General features: G+C 42.7%; 1 pseudogene; it reads left to right on the top strand.

Moving 5' to 3' along the window:
* The first annotated feature begins 19,349 nt into the window (after positions 1 to 19,349).
* Positions 19,350 to 21,829, top strand: LOC143277942 (mitochondrial outer membrane protein SLC25A46 pseudogene; annotated as a pseudogene).
* The last annotated feature ends 345 nt before the right edge of the window (positions 21,830 to 22,174 follow it).

The following is a 22,174-nucleotide window of genomic DNA, read 5'->3' as shown; positions in this document are numbered from 1 at the left end:
TGCAGTCTATTTGTTTGATGATGACTGAAATAAATGAGTGATATTTCTTGATGTTTGATTCTTTTGTCCACTTGGAACACATCACACGCCTTGCTCTTTTCCCGCACACAAACAGCCGTACATACATATACTGCATCCCACCATCTCTCTCTGTCTCTCTCTCTCTCTCTCTGTCTCTCTCTCTCTCTCTCTCTCTCTCTCTCTCACACACACACACACACACACACACACACACAGTCTCCTTTTTTTTCTTTTTATACATGCCATATATATATATACACAACTCAATAAAAATCATCATTCTAAAATAATGCTCACAGACGTCGAGAAACCAGTGCCGGGGACATCCAAGCTAGCTACCCCTATGACACTGAGGCGGAAAACACAATGTGACGAGGCTGATTTGACTCATGTTAAAAAAAAAAAAAAAAAAAAAAAAAAAAAAAAAGCAGCTCGCACGTGGTTGCCCTCTCCTTGCACACGTGGTCCCCCAATTAACTCCCTTTAGTGGCTTCTTCAACAAGGGGAGGTAATGTCGCCAATCACCACAAGAGCAGAGCCCCATAGCACCATAACGCATCTCACAATAGTTGTCGACCCCCCCCCCAACCCACCCACCCTCCCCCCCCCGAAAAAAAAAAAAAAAAAAGTTATCCAGAGGATCCCTTTGAAACAGGACGCCAGAGAAGAGCTTCCGTTATTAAGGACACATTAATTAGTTAACGGGGATCCACACACTGGGAAATGATTTATTGAATATGTACAGCTCGCTCGCAGACGTGTTGTCTATAAACTGATCCGTGTCCACAGAAAGACTTCCATTGACACTCTTGTTTCTTGTTGTTGTTTTTTTTTGTCTTTTGTTGTTGTTGTCTTGATTTTTTGTTTGTTTGTTTGTTTGCTTGCTTGCTATTGAACTATATGATACACAGCCAGTATCACATGATATGAACAGGTTTTGTTTTTTTTTATTTAACCGATCGTTTTCACTTTTACATTTATTTGCTTATCATCATTGTTGTCTTTTTTTTATTTTTTTTATTATCATTACTACTATCTTTTTATATCATAATTATTATTTATTTATTTATGTAAGCTTATCTATTATTTATTCAGCTTTTTTTTCTTTTTTCTTTTTTTTTTTCTCAAGGCCTGACTAAGCGCGTTGGGTTACGCTGCTGGTCAGGCATCTGCTTGGCAGATGTGGTGTAGCGTAAATGGATTTGTCCGAACGCAGTGACGCCTCCTTGAGCTACCGAAACTGAAACTGAAACTATCAATTTTAGCTAGTCCGACGGTTAATACAGTATCCGTGAGAGTCTGGGTTGGATTCCCAGTTTCGTCCTTTATCCCAAATTTCACTGGAAAATCAAACCGAGCATCTAGTCTTCTTCTTGTTCTTCTTCGTTCGTGGGCTGCAACTCCCACGTTCACTCGTATGCACACGAGTGGGCTTTTTACGTGTATGACCGTTTTTACCCCGCCATGTAGGCAGCCATACTCCGTTTTCGGGGGTGTGCATGCTGGATATGTTATTGTTTCCATAACCCACCGAACGCTGACATGGATTACAGGATCTTTAACGTGCGTATTTGATCTACTGCTTGCGTATACACACGAAGGGGGTTCAGGCACTAGCAGGTCTGCACATACGTTGACCTGGGAGATCGGAAAAATCTCCACCCTTTACCCACCAGGCGCCGTCACCGTGATTCGAACCCAGGTCCCTCAGATTGAAAGTCCAACGCTTTAACCACTCGGCTATTGCGCCCGTCGAGCATCTAGTCACTGGGATGAGTGCGGTAAACCGAGGTTCCGTGTGCAGCACACGCTCGGCGCACTGATAAAGAAAGAACCCATGGCAACAAAAAAAAGTTTGTCCTCTGGCAGAAGAAGAAACCCACTCTGATAGGTATAGTACAGTGAATCTCTCTCTCTCTCTCTCTCTCTCTCTCTCTCTCTCTCTCTCTCTCTGTGCATGCGAGGACAGCGATTTCTCGGGGCAATTACCAATCCAATGTCACCGGGTCTTGGGTCAGTGACTCCTATTAATTTTAATAAAATAAAATAAACTAAAATAAAATAAAACAACAACTGATTTGGACTTTACTTCAGACTCTGATGCTCAAAATGATTCCATCCTTCAAGCTCATTTCCCTAACGTGGCGGAACTGTCACACTTATCAACACTTACCAGTAAACTTTAGTTATTTTGCCCGCAGATACATGAACATAATCCAAATATAACCCCCCGCCCCGCCCCCCCCCCCCACCCACCCCCACACACACACCAACACCCACACCTACATGAACCCCCTTTCGCCTGCATACACAGACATGTACGCGCACAGAAGTACGCACAATTCTCTTCATCATGATATATGATTGTGTATAATTTCGACATGACGGACAATTTATGCTTTCTATAATGTTCGACGGGTGTCTTACACGTGGTCTGGGATTTGGCTTGCGTTGCATCATGTGCCTTGTGTTTCTCTTCTCTCACTTCCCCATTCAATCGCGTTTTCTGTCTACGTAGGCCCTATTTGTTCCTGCCTATGTGCCTGTGTGAGCGTGCATGTGAGCGTGCGCGTGCGCGTGCCCGTGCGCAAGCGCACGAGAGTGTGCCTAACAGTGACATAATCATTTCTTTGCTTAGTTTTCATCTGCCACCTAATACAGCTTGACCTTTACCCCAATCATGTTTCTAATCTAAATGTGTTTTTGTCTGTTTGTTCCGATTTTTTTTTAAATTTTTTTTTTATGGTCGTTAACTTAATGCTGATAATTATTTCTGATTAATCCCGCTCATGGCCTAAAACTCGTTAGCCTTTTGTCTCGCCAAGAGCAACGACACTTCAGTCATGTGTGTTGTTTGAGATCTCTCTCTCTCTCTCTCTGCCCCACTCTCTCTCTCTCTCTCTCTCTCTCTCTCTCTCTCTCTCTCTCTCTCCACGCCTCGCTTAAGTTCCACGAATCTCAAGCTGTGTATGAAACCAGTCAACTGGAACTGGACTGAAAGTCACAACAGTTAAGGAGGCCCTGTTATAATGGAGCGTGACAGGTTTATGATCTGTGTGGAACAGTTCCAGTGTCATTGTGGGGTTTTTTTTCGTTGTTTTCCTAACGGCCCATTTCAAGAACTGCTGTGTGCACTAACGACCCCGTCGCCGACCCTTGTGCTTTTCCTGTTCCGGCACGACTGTTAGAGCACGTGGCGGAAAGATTAAAATGGCGTCAGCCACATTATTGTGAACACAGTTAACTTAAGCTCTAAAAAATAATGATGATTACGATGATGATATCTCTGTTGTGCTTTCTAACAACTCATAGGGCTATGTCTGATTCATACACACAACTTAAAATGGCAACATCACTCCTCTTCACACACAGCGTGCGTCTGAGGCGCGCACAGAGAGAGAGAGAGAGAGAGGGAGAGAGAGAGAGAGAGAGAGAGAGCACGCACATACACGCATGCACACACACACACACACACACACACAAAAGCTTTAATTTCAGTTCGTTGTTGTTCAGTAAGTATCGCTATTCCGCATGTTAGTGTCAACATCTAAATTCATTTAATACCGTATTTTAAACGTTGACGAAATGTCAACCACCGACACAGCAAACAACGATTTTTCGCAGTTGGCAACCGTAGCGACACTCTCACTCAATTTTTTGACTCACTTGTGTAAACAAGTGAGTCTATGTTTTAACCCGGTGTTCGGTTGTCTGTGTGTGTGTGTGTGTGGCTGTGTGTCTGTGTGTCTGTGTGTCCGTGGTAAACTTTAACATTGACATTTTCTCTGCAACTACTTTGTCAGTTGACACCAAATTTGGCATAAAAATAGGAAAAATTCAGTTCTTTCCAGTCATCTTGTTTAAAACAATATTGCGCCTCTGGGATGGGCACAAAAAAATAAAGAATGAAGCCTAATTATATGCAAACTGCATTTACTGTTATATTTATATTTTTTGTATTCTCTAAACTTGGCACTTTGATCTGATATTCTGACCCAACAGCTAGAGCAGTCATTATTATCATTTTTTGTTCAAACAGGAACTTCTTTTGCTAAGCATGGAAGTTTTATTTATTTTGCAAACGTTTTGGTGCAGATAGTAAAAAAGGGAAATTACTCTGTAATGCTAGGGGGAGTTAATTTGCTTTAAACTGATCTTTCTCATCTTAAACATTACATTTTGAAACAAGAGAGGCAAGGCCTTCAAGACTCACTTATGATGCACTTTTTAAAAAACATCCAAGCTTTTTATGTATTGAGTATAATTTCAAAATGTAATGTTCAAGATGAGAAAGATCAGTTTAAAGCAAACTAAGTCCCCCAGTAGAGTAATTTCCCTTGTTTTACTGCCTGCAGCAAAACGTTTGCAATAAACAAAACTTTCATGCTTAGCAAAAGAAGTTCCTGTTTGAACAAAAAATGAAAACAAGAGAGGCAGAGCCTTTAAGACTCACTTGTGATACACCTTTTAAAAAAATCCAAGCTTTTTATGTATTGAGGATAATGCATTTACTGTTATATTTATATTTTTTATATTCTCTAAACTTGGCACTTTGATCTGATATTCGACTCAACAAAAGATCTGTCATTATTTTCATTTTTTGTTCAAACAGGAACTTCTTTTGCTAAGCATGAAAGTTTTGTTTATTGCAAACGTTTTGCTGCAGGCAGTAAAACAAGGGAAATTACTCTACTGGGGGACTTAGTTTGCTTTAAACTGATCTTTCTCATCTTGAACATTACATTTTGAAATTATACTCAATACATAAAAAGCTTGGATGTTTTTTAAAAAGTGCATCATAAGTGAGTCTTGAAGGCCTTGCCTCTCTTGTTTCAAAATGTAATGTTTAAGATGAGAAAGATCAGTTTAAAGCAAATTAACTCCCCCTAGCATTACAGAGTAATTTCCCTTTTTTACTATCTGCACCAAAACGTTTGCAAAATAAATAAAACTTCCATGCTTAGCAAAAGAAGTTCCTGTTTGAACAAAAAATGATAATAATGACTGCTCTAGCTGTTGGGTCAGAATATCAGATCAAAGTGCCAAGTTTAGAGAATACAAAAAATATAAATATAACAGTAAATGCAGTTTGCATATAATTAGGCTTCATTCTTTATTTTTTTGTGCCCATCCCAGAGGCGCAATATTGTTTTAAACAAGATGACTGGAAAGAACTGAATTTTTCCTATTTTTATGCCAAATTTGGTGTCAACTGACAAAGTAGTTGCAGAGAAAATGTCAATGTTAAAGTTTACCACGGACACACAGACACACAGACACACAGCCACACACACACACACACAGACAACCGAACACCGGGTTAAAACATAGACTCACTTGTTTACACAAGTGAGTCAATAATGACAGATCTTTTGTTGAGTCGAATATCAGATCAAAGTGCCAAGTTTAGAGAATATAAAAAATATAAATATAACAGTAAATGCATTATCCTCAATACATAAAAAGCTTGGATTTTTTTAAAAGGTGTATCACAAGTGAGTCTTAAAGGCTCTGCCTCTCTTGTTTTTTTTTACTGCCCTCGTTTATTAAACATCAGCACTGAGGTGCCAACTACAGCACAGGGGCAGGGGTGCCGGTGGAGGGATCGGGGGTGGGGGGGGGGGGAGAGAGAGAGACTACGGGACTGACAGATTTATATGCCCATCAGGCACCCACTTCAAAGCACGTGCTCTTTTTTTTTCTCTTTTTTTTTTTCTTCTTTTTTAAGGCGTTAAGAAAACCACAACGAAACCCAATCAACAGCGTCCACCGTGTGACAAAAAAAGCTCACTGCAAAAGGACCTCGTGCCCCACAATAATAGAAGCCCAGACCATAAACCTTCATTGTTCTGATGGCCAAGAGGCCTTCAGCCACCGTGTCAAGAAGGAAGCGGTATTGTTGGGAGGAGTTCTCTTTCCCTTTCCTCACCGCCCCCTTCCCTCTCCCTCTCCTATCTTGGGAAGGCAGAAAGTATACTCCTGGCGTTCACATGCAGCAAGCAGGAGAGAGAGAGAGAGAGAGAGAGAGAGAGAGAGAGAGAGAGAGAAATAATAATAAAAGGGTACTGCATCTGCTTTTTAGCAAGCGAACGAAGAGGGAACGAGAGTGAGAGAGCGCGGGGGAGACAGGGACATAGATACAGAGGCATATAGAGATAGGGCGGGGTGGGGGGGGGGGGGGGGCCTGGGGGGGGAAGGAGGGAGAGGAGAGAGAGAGAGAGAGAGAGCGGGAGACAGAGACAAGAGACTGAGACGGAGGCAGAGAGGACAGAGTTGCCTTGCCTACAGACATTGTATACGATCGTGGACTCAATGCATCTTTTCATCTGAGTGAAGAAAGACAGTCTTTTCTTTCCCTGTAGTATCAAAGACTTCTGTATGGGAAAAGGCTTTGAACAGCACTAAAGAGAGACCTCCCCCCCCCCCCACACACACACCTCTCTCCCCCACTCCCATCCGCCGCGAGCCTTAAAAGGGACCATATTTTCTCCACTAGTTTCTTACTTTGCTGGTATAATAGATGATCTTTGGTAGGCGAAATTGGTTCCCCTGTCGCCTCTTGTTCTTTGTCATTGTCGCTTTTCTTTTGATCGTAAAGAAGGCACCACACAGACTTTTTTTTCTTGCTATTTCTCCGCCCTTGCATAGGACAGGACCATACATTTGTTCTCTTCTTTTGCGCGTCATACAATACACAAATCACATACTTCACATAATTATAGAATCACATGCTTTACATATATAGAAAGTTTGATTAAAATGAAAGACGCCTTTGGATCAATTAAAACACGAAACGGGTATAAAACATGTCAAAATAATCAATATTCAGTCTAATGGAAGAAAAACAAAAGAAGGAAACTTAAAAGGGGTGATTTTCGTTCTGGGCATTCATATCATTTCTCGCCCCTACATGTCTTTTTCTCGCTCTGTCTCTACTGCTCCCCTCCTCTCCAAGAAATCATGGCTTTTTCCTTTCCCTCTTCATGTTTAAGAAATATATCCTGTGCATGCGTTTACTTTGTGCGTATCTTACTGATGTTTCCTCCAGAGGGATATATATATATAAAGATGAGATAACACTACCCTCCAGATTTAAAATTCGTTTCGTTTTGTTTCATTGCGTTTTGTTTCTCTGCAGCCTAACTCTCCCTCCATCTGTGTCCTCCCCCCCCCCCCCCCCCCCCCCCGCCCTCTCTTACGTGTACACAAAGAGTCGAGATGTACACACAGCACCGTGTACACTTCTCCACCCCCTCTGCATCACCCCTAAACCCACCCACCTTCATGAACACACTTCCTCACTGACATCCTTATGGGTTTTTTTTATATTATTATGATATGCAGCGCAAAATTATAACTCATTTCCCTCCCCAGATTTTTGACAAATGACACCCGCCTGCCCGAACACACTCCATCACTCACATCCTCCACATCCTTGGTTGTTTTGTTTGTTTGTTTTTTTCATACTACTTACTTATACGGAGCACAAAATTATATATGGTTTGTTTTTTTCTTAAATCTTATTTGATAATTTTGATAAATCACGCCCACCTACCCGGAAAAAGTTCTTCACTCACATCCCTGGTTTGTCACAAGTACAACACAAAATGAATGCCTCATTTTTTTTTTCGGATTCTGACAAGCGACATTGGACAACAATAGCACAAATTATACATTGCTTTCATTTTCTTCTAAAACATATTACATGCTGTGACAGTGCTGTTGTTTGAAGACATGATAAAAGTAATCTTGTTCTTTCTTGTGTACAAATATCCAGCTTTGGACAGTTATCCGTTTACTATATCTGAATTCATATCTATATAAAGTGTTTCTTCTTAAATAGCAGTTTCCAAATTCAGAAATGTGTAAAAAAAAAAAAAAAAAATTATTTGCTATTTTGGTAAGCTTTTATTCTGTCGTTCCCTTTCTTTGTAATATTACTGTGAAAAACATATTTTTTTGCGGATAAAGAGTCGTTAAAACACTTCCAGCTTAAACTCTCTGTTAGTATGTCACATATTAAAACTTTGCACCAGCCATATGAAAAAAAAAAAAAAAAAGTTCATGCGCTGCACATGTGTATGAAATGAAAGTAATTTTTACAGTTGGAAAGAATACCGCGAAGAAATATTTGCAATGTAGAAAGAAATGTTGAAAATTAGTAAAACGTAACATGAGACTAATTTCGAGGTGGATGATCACTTGACTGTTTTTTCCTGTTGTTTTTAGTTACCGTGTACCGATGATACTGTTTCGTTTTTGGACAAACTTAGCAGATCAATAAGCACACAATATCGACAAGGTGTGTCTGTCAGATAACCTCCTTTTTCTAAAAGAAAAGAAATGGTGGTCATTTTGTAAAGAAAGAAAGAAAGGATGAAATAACAAAAAAAAAAGGAAATTATACGAATTATAAAACGTTGGTTTTACATGTTACCCCCTTCCTCCCTCACTACACCAACCATACATACCCACATTCAGCCTGTACCCACATTCAGCCTGAACTGCCTCTCCACCTTCTCCCTTGTGACCATATTGTCTTCCATCCGCCCACACCCCCACCCCCGACCCCCCTCCTCGTGGTTATGGCGGAGATCTTTCAGTATAATATCCCCACCTTCTGGGAATTCTGTGCTAAATTTTTTTTCTGCTCTTCTAGTTCTCCCTTTTTTCTGCCTTTTTTTTTATTATTTTACTTCAATATTATCTGCTTTTTCTGCATTTACTAATCTATCCTGTCTCCCCCCCCCCCCCCCCCCCCCAAGAAAGCCTTGCCACATTTTCTGTATTTTCCCGCAGTCTACGATGTACTCCCTGTGTTGTTTTGCTCTGGTGATATATTGTAAACACTCCGTTGGGCACGAGGCGTTCATTCTGCGGTATGCCCGTGTGGCACGTTAGTGTGGATTTAAAGTATTTGTATTTCTTTTTATCACAACAGATTTCTCTGTGAGAAATTCGGGCTGGTCTCCCCAGGGAGAGCGCGTCGCTACACTACAGCGCCCCCACCCCCCCGGCCCCCCCTCCCCCCCCTTTTTTTTCCTGCATGCAGTTGTATTTGTTTTTCCTATCGATGTGGATTTTTCTACAGAATTTTGCCAGGGACAACCCTTTTGTTGCCGTGGGTTCTTTTACGTGCGCTAAGTGCATACTGCACACGGGACCTCGGTTTATCGTCTCATCCGAATGACTAGCGTCCAGACCACCACTCAAGGTCTAGTGGAGGGGGGGGGGAGAGAAAATATCGGCGGCTGAACCGTGATTCGAACCAGCGCGCTCAGATTCTCTCGCTTCCTATGCGGACGCGTTACCTCTAGGCCATCACTCCAAAAGTTCCATGTCGTGCGATTATGATTTTGTGATCTGAAATGATAACTTAGGCGCAAGGGCTGACGTTCCCAGCACAGCTTTATCTTATTTGCCTTAAGGAGTTTAATGTTTAACCAACTCTGCTGTTTCCCTTTTGTTTGTTTTTTCTCAAATGTGACAGTTTTGTGGTTGACGCGGCTGAATTCTTTTATTTTCACTCAGCAGTTCTGATAATATTATGGCCATGTTCGGTCGGCTGGACTATAAGCAACAATGTCAAAACTGTGTCTCCACTAGCCCTTTGCCCACTTATTCATCTCAGCAGCGAAGTGTCATCACAAACGTTTGACCAACACCGTCGTCCAGCCCCAGTCACCAGCCAGCCACACAACTGATGAAGAAGCAAGCCAAGGGCCGATTTTCTGTCAGCGAGTGCCGCACGTGCTAGTTTTCTGAATTCCGGATTGATATGAATTTTGTCAGTTTTAGTTAATTCATTATTGAATAAAAAAAAGGGTTCGAATCCCGCTCTCGCCCTTTCTCCTAAGTTTGACTGGAAAATCAAACTGAGCGTCTAGTCTTTCGGATGAGACGATAAACCGAGGTCCCGTGTGCAGCACGCACTTGGCGCACTGAAAAAGAACCCATGGCAACGAGAGTGTTGTCCTCTGGCGAAATTACGTAAAATGAAATCCACTTTCATAGGTACACAAATATGTAAGCATGCACTCAAGGCCTGACTAAGCGCGTTGGGTTATGCTGCTGGTCAGGCATCTGCTCAACAGATGTGGTGTAGCGTGTATGGATTTGTCCGAACGCAGTGACGCCTCCTTGAGAAAGTGAAACTGAAACTGAATATTAAAAAAAATATATAAAAAAATAAAAACCCTGTCTGTGGTCTTCACCTATTTTGTACAGTCTGTATATTTCCTTTGATTCAAAGTTCGATCACAATCAAAAAAGGAAAAAGAAGAAGAAGAATGAAAAACGAAAGGAAAGAATGTGCATCATGTTTTACAAAACTGAACTATAACTTTTGCACAGTCATGCTACATACAGCTTAATGTAAAGAGAAAGTCGTTTCTCTAAGATCATGAAAATAAAAAGATATATATATATAGTTCGTACAACACAATAGTGGAGGCAAACAATTGCAGGTAACAACTAAAGAATTGTTCCATAGTTCCAAAATAAATTCGCAAAAATTAAAACGGGAAATGTCAAATAGAAATGCTTTATAAACTGTAATTCGGGAACACTTGCTTCGATGTTATAACTGCATCTCTCTCTCTCTCTCTCTCTCTCTCTCTCTCTTATATACATATATATATATATATATATACATATACAAATATACATATATATATATATATATATATATATGTGTGTGTGTGTGTGTGTGTGTGTCTTATTATATATATATATATATATATATATATATGTGTGTGTGTGTGTGTGTGTGTGTGTGTGTGCGCGTGCGCGCGTGTGTTTCTCCACAACTATGTCATTTGATATGAAGAGGGGGATTTCTGTTTAATCCCCCGTTACTCACTGTTCGCCTTCCTTTAGCGAAATCCCGTAACACAAGTGAACAGTCATTCCATGCATTTATAAGACTGTCTTTGTTGCGCTGGCCACAAGATGGAGATATTTCTCAGGGAGATTATTCTTTCCAGGATCTTAAGTCTTTTTCTCCAAGAGGTAGGCAATCTGCCTGCGCGCTTTCCATTGCTCTCCGCCCCTCTTTTTTCTTCTATTTCTTGCAAGCTCCACAGCCGATGATCGCACGTTTCCATTACGGGCGTGACAGCCGAGAGGTTAGACGACTTTCAACCCTAGGTTTCTGGGTTGGAATCCCGGTTGCGATTGGTGAGATCATACCCAGCATACATCCTCCCTCCTGAAAACGAGGTATGGCTGCCTTGCTACATGGCGGGGTAAAACCGGCTATACGCGGAAAAAGCCCACGCGTAGCAAGGAGCGGAAATGGGAGATGCCGCTCACAAACGGAGGGGGTGGGGGGTTGGGGGGGGGGGGTGGGGGGGGGGAGAGAAAAAGCACACAGTTCCATCACACGTTGTTGGCGTGCACCTCATGATAATAATCTTCATGGATCACAAAGAAAATACACATGCCAAGGTACCGAAGGATTCCACTGACCATCAGAACGCATCGAAACTCACACCCACAGAATATAATCATACCAAAGTACTACCCCTTATAAATGTAAGAACAGTTTGTTGTTTTTTGTTGTTTTGGGGTTTTTTTTTACGATTCATTACATGTTGTTTCCATCAGCTATCGCCCCTTATAAATGTAAGAACAGTTTTTCTTTTTGCTTACGATTCATTACTTGTTGATTCCATCAGCTTGTAGATAGATAAACGGCAAGCGAGGTATGTAGATTTTATTCGGCAGAGTGACGAACGGGCTGTCCGAAGTGGCCTCCAACGTCGCACAAGTCAAAGTCAAGACTCTTCGTGATGTTCCACCAGTGAAAAAAAGAGAAGAGCACACAGACTCCGTACTGGTATTCTTTTTTTTTTTTTTTTTCATTACACCACCCAGCTCGCAGTTGAGAGCGGATCAAGCACAGCGACAACCAGCTCTGGCTCTCTGTCCTCCTACGGCCAAAGCATCCGAAAGGCTGAAGCACTAAGAGAGACAACACAAGGGATCGCCCGCCCCCTCCCCTTCCCTTTAAAGGAAAGACATAGTCAGCAACGTATACATACATACATACATACATACATACATACATACATACATACATACATACATACATACATACATACATACATACATACATACATACATACATACATACATACATACATACATACATACATACATACATACATACATACATACATACATACATACATACATACATACATACATACATACATACATACATACATACATACATACATACATACATACATACATACATACATACATACATACATACATACATACATACATACATACATACATACATACATACATACATACATACATACATACATACATACATACATACATACATACATACATACATACATACATACATACATACATACATACATACATACATACATACATACATACATACATACATACATACATACATACATACATACATACATACATACATACATACATACATACATACATACATACATACATACATACATACATACATACATACATACATACATACATACATACATACATACATACATACATACATACATACATACATACATACATACATACATACATACATACATACATACATACATACATATATATATGGAGTGATGGCCTAGAGGTAACGCGTCCGCCTGGGAAGCGAGAGAATCTGAGCGCGCTGGTTCGAATCACGGCTCAGCCGCCGATGCTTTCTCCCCCTCCACTAGACCTTGAGTGGTGGTCTGGACACAAGTCATTCGATCGGATGAGACGATAAACCGAGGTCCCGTGTGCAGCATGCACTTAGCGCACGTATTAGAACCCACGGCAACAAAAGGGTTGTTCCTGGCAAAATTCTGTAGAAAAATCCACTTCGATAGGAAAAACAAATAAAACTGCACGCACGAAAAAAAACAAAAAAAATGGGTGGCGCTGTTGCGTAGCGACGCGCTCTCCCTGGGATGAGCAGCCCGAATTTCACACAGAGAAATCTGTTGTGATGAAAAGAAGTACAAATACATATATATATATATATATACAAATCAGAGACAGCTAGGACCAAAATGTATTCTAGTTCGAAACCTCCTGTTCGCTTCGTGGGACAGGTCCGGGTCAACCACGCCATGCGTTATATATAAGAGTAACAGATAACAAAAAAAACCCAAAAAACAAAATAGCGAAAAAAAAAGTAACTCTCAAGATATTTATCCTCCCCTGCCCACGCCTCCACTTACCCCGGACAGATTTGTTGTGCATGTCTGCATACATGTGCACGTGCCGTGACATGCCCCAAAGTGACAGGAAATCTACTTGCACCATTCGACACGGTTTCTCTCAATCAGTGAAGACCGGTCACAATAGAGGACTGAATATCAAAGCATCACGGAAATTATTTTAAATCACACACACACACACACACACACACACACACACACACAGAGACAGAGACAGAGAGAGAGAGAGAGAGAGAGAGAGAGAGAGAGAGAACTAAGAGAGGAACCGTGCAAGCCTCCAGAAAAAAAAATAACAACACGTAACTTTTTGCAGAAAAGGCACAACTGATTACTGTGTAACTCCCCAAACAGAAAGGAAAACAAAAACACAACACCAAACAAACAAGGAGACGCTTTCAAAGACTGTCGTCACTCCACTACCCCAAATCTTGGTTCAGTATCTTCCCTTCCATCGTAGACCCTAACTATCAATTACAAAACCGACAACGAACCCCCCTTCCCAAAATGAAATAAAACGAAATAAAATAGAATAGAATAAAACAAAAAGAAATATGAATAAGAAATATGAAATTAGCCACAAAAAAAAAAAAAAAAAAAAAAAATCTGCAACCAAGCGACCAACTGCATCAGTCAACCCTCACATCATGCTAAATCCTCCCCCCCCCCAGCCCCAGCACCCCCCACCCCACCCCCGCCCCGCCCCCTGTCCCCTCATCACCCCCAAAAGAACACCAGAAAACAATAGCCCATAAAACCGTCTCGTATAGTGACACCCCCTTGCTAATCCCACTCGGAAGGGGTCCGAACACTACTTCAAGGCTGCTGACACGTCTTGAAGTGCTGCAGACAGGTGACATGAAAATGTGTCACCCGGCTACTGATTTACGGTGCTCTGCCGTCTTCGGTCGTCCTGGGAGCCAGTTAGAACCCGGTCCTAGTGGTCGGCTCGTTATTAAAAAAAACAAGGAAAAAAACCCATCTATTTTAACGCAAAAAAGGGGGGGGCGGGAAGGAGGGGGGGGGGACTGACTGATTGTATGAGTTGGGAAGGCAGGATATGCTTATTATTATGATTATGATTGTTATTGTTATTACTGTTATCATTATCTTTATTATATTTTGCTCATTTTCGCTCCTTCCTCGGCGTCCAGAAGGTCAGAGAGAGACAGCGACTGAGGAGAGAGGGAAGAACACACGGAAAGGCAAACAGACGGATAAAGAGAGAGAGGAACGGACAAACGAATACACAGAGAGGAAAAGACAGGCAGATAGACAGATACAGAGTGAGAGGGGGACCAGGCAGAAACAGAGTGAGAGGGGGACCACACACACACACACACACACACACACACACACACACACACACACACGAGAGAGAGAGAGAGAGAGAGGCTGACATGGCGATGGAGATAATGCACACATGCGCAAAACAGACAGAGGGACTGACAGACAAACGCCAGACAGAAGAAGACTTAGTCGGAGACGAGCGGGTATCTAAAGCAAATAGATAGCAGGAAAAAGAAAGTCCTTACAACGAAAATAATTAAACTAGGTGAGTACATGAGTTTCTCCTCTCTTGTGGCCATTAGCATGTGGTGACCGAAATCAAAAGCCCACAAGAGAGTTACTGTAAAGAAGTGAGCGACAGAGAGACACGACAGGTCACTGCAAACTGAACAACATTTACTGGTCACAATGCTGTTACCGAAATTGACCAGGACGGATCGCTAATCACTGGACAACCAGAAGAAACATAGAAACATTCAGAAATAGAAATTGACCAGGACGGATCACAAATCACTGGACAACTTGCAACAACACAGTTACGAACAATTGACCAGGACGGGTTGCTTGAACACCGGACAAACAGCGAATCACGATACCTCTCATTTCTGTTGAAACGGGCAAGGAGCTACTCCATAGGCTACTGTTCCTTACTGGGCGAAGTAGTCCAACTATTCCTCCCGTCACCTCAATAACTTGCACGCAGGTCATACGAAGACGTATCCCTTTTAACACATCGTCGTTACTGGTAATTTTTGTTGAAGAAATGCAAGTGAATGTCCCCATGAAAACACTACATGCTACACGTGATACGTGCTGGGCCTACAGACGTGACAGCTATATAATCAATTGTTTCTCCACTGCAATGGGAATTTATTTACAATTTAGTCTTTTGTGAAAGACTATGACTCTCAAACTAGGGGGCAAGATTGCACTGGCTCTTTGTGCTGCAGCCTTGTGGGCTAGTTGGCTTTGTTTCTTTCCTGGTTTTTTGTTGTTGTTGTTGTTGTTTTTCTGTAAGTGTATTTGTTTTACTAACAGAGTGGAATTTTCTACAGAATTGTACTGGGGACAACCCTAGGTTCATCGTATAATCCGACTGACTAACGTTCTGACCACCAGCCAAGGTCTTGTGAAGGGGAAGTACATTCTGGCGAGTGATGGGATTCGGTCCATGCGTTCAGATTCTCTGGCATCCTAGGCGGACGTGTTTCCACCAGACCACCACTCCACTTCTACCAGTATTTCCAACCCTTGCCATTGTTCGACATCTTTCTACAACGCAAGAGGAAAACATTGACGGGATGTGACTAACTCGTATGTCAATTTTTCTTCAACATGTCGGTAGAATGAAGCAGCGATGTTTTCTGTGATCTTTCCTGTCCCAGCGGGAAGGGTGATTATCTTCATATATGTCACCCATTCGTCGACGTTATCTGGAGACAAGATGGCCAGGACATAACGCTACCACTGAACAATGTGGACTCCTGATAGGCGCGGTCATGTTGTCTTTGAATCAAAATCTCTCCAACCTTTCTCCAAGCTGACTGGAGGTGTTGAATGGAGGTGCTGAATGTTGAAACAGATGATGAAAATCACATCCTTTGTAATCAACATTAATTACGATCCGTAATAACGATAATGGCTCTGATTTCATTTACCATGCTCACAAATCGGGGACATAATCGAGGAAATAAATGTCCTAAGTTTTTGGGGTTTTTTTTGCACATTTAGGTTACATGAAGTGCCTGAAAGGGCTCCTGTGTGTATGTGGGAATGCTTTCTTTTCTATAATGCAAGAGAGGGGCAGAATATAAAATCATACACCTGTCACGACTGCTCCAGACCATGAAAAATGGAAAATGCGCATGGAAGTGAAGGATGCCAGACACTCTCTCCTGACCTTATTCTACTGTGGTTGTTGGAGAAATTCTTAGATCTTGCAGCTGACGAAACTGACTCGAGTTGTATATAACTGTTGATTTGCAGGAATAACAAACAAAAAAAGATTTAACCTCATAATCGTATTAATTGATTTAATGAGGCTATATATGGCTGTTGGTACAGGTGTATTGCTCGAACGAGGTCGGAATTAGGGCTGGAGAAGACTTGACGTTTCAACTCCTCCTCCCCAGCCAACTAGCGGACGCGACAGTCTCGTTTGGGTCCGCTCCACTTCCAGAGATAGTACAGACTTTTTATCATGAGTTATACTACTACATCTTGTCAACAGCACTTGTTATTATTTTGTTGTTGTTGTTGCTTTTTTATTTACTGTTTTTATGGCAGAGGTACGGGAGGGGGTTTTCCCATAAAAGCTCTATGCACAAAACTCCGCAGATATTCACCCATTTCCACCAGTGTACATAACCGAGCCAGCACGACAGCAGTGAAGCACGTGGCGAATGGATCATCTTTCACTCCTGCACATGAGACGCTGAGAAATCGTCAGCCCAGCCCTGCCGTCACTGTGTCCAACATGGCGCGGTGAGTTTCTGTCACATTGCACAAGAAGACACGCGGCACGTGAGAAACGTGCGTACCGTGGGATTTCACTTACACGAGAGTCACGTGCACATAACTTGGTCCGTTGTAACGTGTGAAACTCGAGGCGCGTGTGAGGAAAAAAAAAAACCCAGACACTGCGTAGTCTTCAGTTTAATGTCTTCCGCTTTTTGTGATATTAGACGGGGGGGGGGGGGGGAACGGTATTGGGCAGAGGGTGAAGAATGGTGCGTGTGTATGTGTGTGTGCGCATGTATGTGTGTGTGTGGTGGTGGGGAAAGCCACGGGGCATTGGAAAAAATAAAACATTAAAAGGGGAGACATAGGCACAATATAGAAGAAAACGCTAACATCAAACAACTGTAACAACTATAACAAATGTCCAATTGGACTATGCAGGAAACCTTCTGCAATAGCAGATAACATCTTGAAATTGTCAATAATACGTTCAAAAGAATTTTCCAAGAAGTTTGGTAAAAACGATTTCAGACTCTGACATTCAAAGAGTATGTGTTTGCTAGAAATAGATTCTCCACATATGCATTTAACATCTCTGCTGAACTTTGTTATAAAAGCGTTCAGCTTTATGCTGTTTGGTTATGCCTGAATTTGCCTTAATCTGAATAAATTACTGAATGTATTTGATTGATTGATAGATTCCGGTTGTTGAATATTTTTTATACTTTTGTTTAAAACTTTGCCATTTTGCTGGTATTCTTCCCTGACTCTGCTCCATGATGCTTTTTCTAGTAAGCGATACCCCTCTTCTACAGACAAAGGCACAAAAAGGTCTGTGGTTCCCTGTTGGTGTTTTGCACCTTTTCTTGCAGCCCTGTCAGCCCATTCATTATATAGGAGACCAAGGTGAGAAGGAACCCAACAAAAAGTTATATGTGTTCCTCTCAAATTCAACAGATGTACAATGTGACTTATTTCTATTATTATTTTGGACCTGTTCTTTCAATTTGACGAGTTTAAAGCATATAATACAGATTTTGAATCAACACAAAATAAGACTTGTAGAAGGCAAACTGGAAGATCAATAATATAATTTAAAGCCATAAGAACAGCGATAAGGTCAGCTGTGAATATTGACCGATCTTTACCAATATGGTATGATCGTTCAGTTTTCAGTTTTGGTATAACGAAAGCTGAACCTGCTTGGCCATTGTCTAGGAGTGAGCCGTCTGTGTAAATATGTAAGTGGTCACGGTATCTATTCTGAAGGTGTAATCGGACTTCTGTTGCCATGATAATTATATTTGGATTTTCTCTTTTTTGCAATGTCAGTATGATTGATATCAAACTGTGCTTTACTCATCCCCCAAATGGGGCATGGACTTACTCTTTTCTGCGTGTCTACATTTTCTGGATTAATTTCGGACTTTTGGAAAAGGCCGGTTTGACACAAACGTGCCAACTGGTGTTAGTTAAGATATCGTTTTAGCTCTTTTTGGGAAGTTGTTTTCAGATGTAATTCTTATTTCCTCCGATGTAAAATTTTCAGTTGTTGAGCTTCTCAATACGCATTTAGCACATGCCAGGTTTTGGTATTCATCCAAAGGCTCTTATTTCTTTATATGTTCCGAGGGTTGATGCGTGGAAAGGTACGCCAAGGGCAAGTCTATATTCTTTACAGACAATGCTTTGAAGTTTCTTTAACAAATACTTTGGAGCATTGAAAAAGATTTATTGTCCATACGATAGTTTGGATCCTATAAGTGATGATGATAAATGTTTCAATATCGTTGTGTCTTGTCCCCAGTACTGTTTACTTATAACTTTGAGCAAGTTTAAACATGTTCTTGCTTTTGTCATTATATATTCAATACGGGCACTCGAAGCTAGTTTTGAAGTAAGCATTAAGCCTAAAAATTTTATCATATCTCTGTACTGAATGGGCTCATTTTCAATTTTAAATGTTGGTAACTCTTCTGGGTTATTACCATTGTTAAAAAGAGACACTGTGTGTGTGTGTGGGAGGGGAGGGGGTCTGTGTCTGTGTGTCTGACTGTTTTTCTGTGTGTGTGTGTGCGAGTTTCTCTGCGTGTTTCATGCTCTCTCTCTCTTTCTGTCTTTCTGTCTGTCTTTCTCTTTCACGTGTGTGTGTGTGTGTGTGTGTGTGTGTGTGTGTGTGTGTGTGTGTGTGTGTTGTCTCACGTTGTTGCCATGTAAGACCGGGTGCATACGCACCGTTGATGTCATTAATCTGTGCAACACTCAGTGCAAAACGGTAGACAACTCCCTACACTTCCTTTTACCTGTCCTTGCGACTACTTTTGTAATTAGTGCTTTGTCTCGATGGGTACACGGGTTATGAACGAACGCTCGTATCCAGAAGGACAATATACCTCATCCAGCAGACAGAGAGACCTGCTGGGAGAAGCAGAAAATGTCTCTGCCAGATATGAACTGCCGAATAATAATAATAATTATGGTATTTATAAGGCGCAAAATCTTGATGAAATAAACTCTAAGTGCACAGATAAAAAATACAAACACAAGCACACACACACTATCAAACACGCGCGCACGCGCGCGCGCACACACACACACACACACACATATTTCAAGACCTGCTGTACGGCTAAACAAAACTGTCAAAAGAGAGGAAAAAAGAGAGAGAAAAAGAATTATGTACAAATATTTACATCTCAGGTTCCCACACCTTGTAGGTACAGGCTGCAGTGGGAGTAGTAGGGATCGTGGAGAGGACTATTAAGAAGAAAAGAGGTGAGTTTTAAGAGCAGTCTCAAAAGAAGATAAAGTAGGCAGTTGACGGACTGAGAGTGGAAGTTTGTTCCAGGAGATTGGGCCAGAAACAGAGAAGGCACGTGGGCCAAAGTTACTGAGCTTGGTACGTGGAATCCGGAAAGTGAAAGGATCAGAGGAATAGCGGAGGGTGCATGAGGGTTTGTAGATATTGAGTAGATTGGTCAGGTAGTCAGGAGCTGCATTATTGAGGCACTTGTTACAAATGGTGTCTTCTTCTTCTTCTTCTGCGTTCGGGGGCTTCAACTCCCACGTTCACTCGTTTATACGCGAGTGGGCAGCCATATTCCGCTTTCGGGGGTGTGCATGCTGAGTATGTTCTTGTTTCCATAACCCACCGAACGCTGACATGGATTACAGGATCTTTAACGTGCGTATTTGATCTTATGCTTGCGTATACACAGGCACTAGCAGGTCTGTACATATGTTGACCTGGGAGATCGTAAAAATCTCCACCCTTTACCCACCAGGCGCCGTCACCGTGATTCGAACCCGGGACCCTCAGATCGAAAGTCCAACGCTTTAACCATTCGGCTATGGCGCCCGTCAAATGGTGTCAAATTTATGGTGTATGCGTTTTGATACAGGAAGCCAGTGAAGTTGTGACAGAAGAGGGGAGATGTGGTCAGTCTTCTTCTTCTTGAGTACAAGGCGTGCGGCATTGTTTTGACTGCGTTGTAGGGTGTGAATAGAAGAAGGGTACCAGTCAAAATGAACAGATACTGAGGGTTGCTGGACTCAGCATTGGCTTCTGCAGCATATTTACTGAACAGCTGATTTCACAACCATGCATAGTGCTTCGAAGACAGTGTCAGGTTCATCACAATGGGAAGGGGTACCACCTAACCCCATTCATTTTCATTCAGACCTTGCTCAACTTGCAACGCACACATGGGGGCTGGACGTGTGATTGTGGAAAGGTATCGGCGGTGTGTTTCTGGTCAGGGGGAATCAACCTCGTCAGTGAGAATATCATCAGCGAGGTCACGTCTTTCCCCAAGGATGTATCCCGACACAGTTCTTTGAAGAAATATGGAGAACATATTCTGCTGAAAGCAAGGAGGATAATCGTCACCACATCTTTTTATGCCGCCAGTTTGATTGAAACACTGCAGAGCGACATCGCCAGTGAGAAGCCAGGCATCGTGAACGTGGTGCGGGAGGGGGTGTCGCGGGTGGCGGGGTGGGGGGGGGGGGGGGGCGCACTCCGGACGGCTGATCCCTGTGTGGCAGGTGGTGGGGCCCGCGGTGGCCCTGCGTTTCTCCCACTACCTCATCTCCGCCATCGCCATCTACACCGTCATCTCCACCAAGCGCTCCGAGGTGCAGGAGGGGAAGGACCTGCCAGGGGAGACCAGCCACCAGCTGACGCCGCACGAACATTACTTCCCGGAACTGTTGGCGTCCTTCACTGTGCAACTCCTCGCCGATTTTGTTCTCTACCCACTGGAGACTGTGGTCTATCGGCTCTACATACAGGGTACACGCACAATTATTGACAACACCGACACAGGACTGGGTGTTGTTCCAATTTCCACCCGCTGTGAAGGTTTCCTTGATTGTTTCCGTCGCATTTTTACTGAAGAAGGGATTCAGGGATTCTACCGGGGGTTTCGGGGTCCTGGTGCTGCAGTACATGGCCCACGCCCTCATTCTTCGCACGACCAGGCTGCTGTTTGAGCGCCTGTCCCAGGAGTTCGGGCAAGCCCCTAACCCCCCCCCCCACACACACACACACACACATACACACACCGACCCCTGCCCATGGCCTCCTCCTCCTCCTCCCCCCCCAGCCCCTCCCTCCCCGGCTCGGCCTCCCTCAGCCTCTACTTCAGCATGTCCGCGCCCAGCTTTTTGAAAAGTGATTCAAGGCATCTGTGAGCCAGAGCCTGCTGAAGGACTGTTCAGAGGTTTTCAGAGACACCGCCTGAACAGCCCTCACGGACAGGGTGCACCTTGACCAAACAGCCTGCTTCAAACATGCTCCCGCATGCCACAGTGTGGAGTGATGGCCTAGAGGTAACGCGTCCGCCTAGGAAGCGAGAGAATCTGAGCGCGCTGGTTCGAATCACGGCTCAGCCGCCGATATTTTCTCCCCCTCCACTAGACCTTGAGTGGTGGTCTGGACGCTAGTCATTCGGATGAGACGATAAACCGAGGTCCCGTGTGCAGCATGCACTTAGCGCACGTAAAAGAACCCACGGCAACAAAAGGGTTGTTCCTGGCAAAATTCTGTAGAAAAATCCACTTCGATAGGAAAAACAAATAAAACTGCATGCAGGAAAAAAATAACAAAAAAAATGGGTGGCGCTGTACTGTAGCGACGCGCTCTCCCTGGGGAGAGCAGCCCGAAT

The sequence above is a fragment of the Babylonia areolata genome, chromosome 2 (genome assembly GCF_041734735.1).
Source record: "Babylonia areolata isolate BAREFJ2019XMU chromosome 2, ASM4173473v1, whole genome shotgun sequence".
Lineage (NCBI taxonomy): Eukaryota > Metazoa > Mollusca > Gastropoda > Neogastropoda > Buccinidae > Babylonia > Babylonia areolata.
This window is presented reverse-complemented; position numbering and strand designations above follow the sequence as displayed.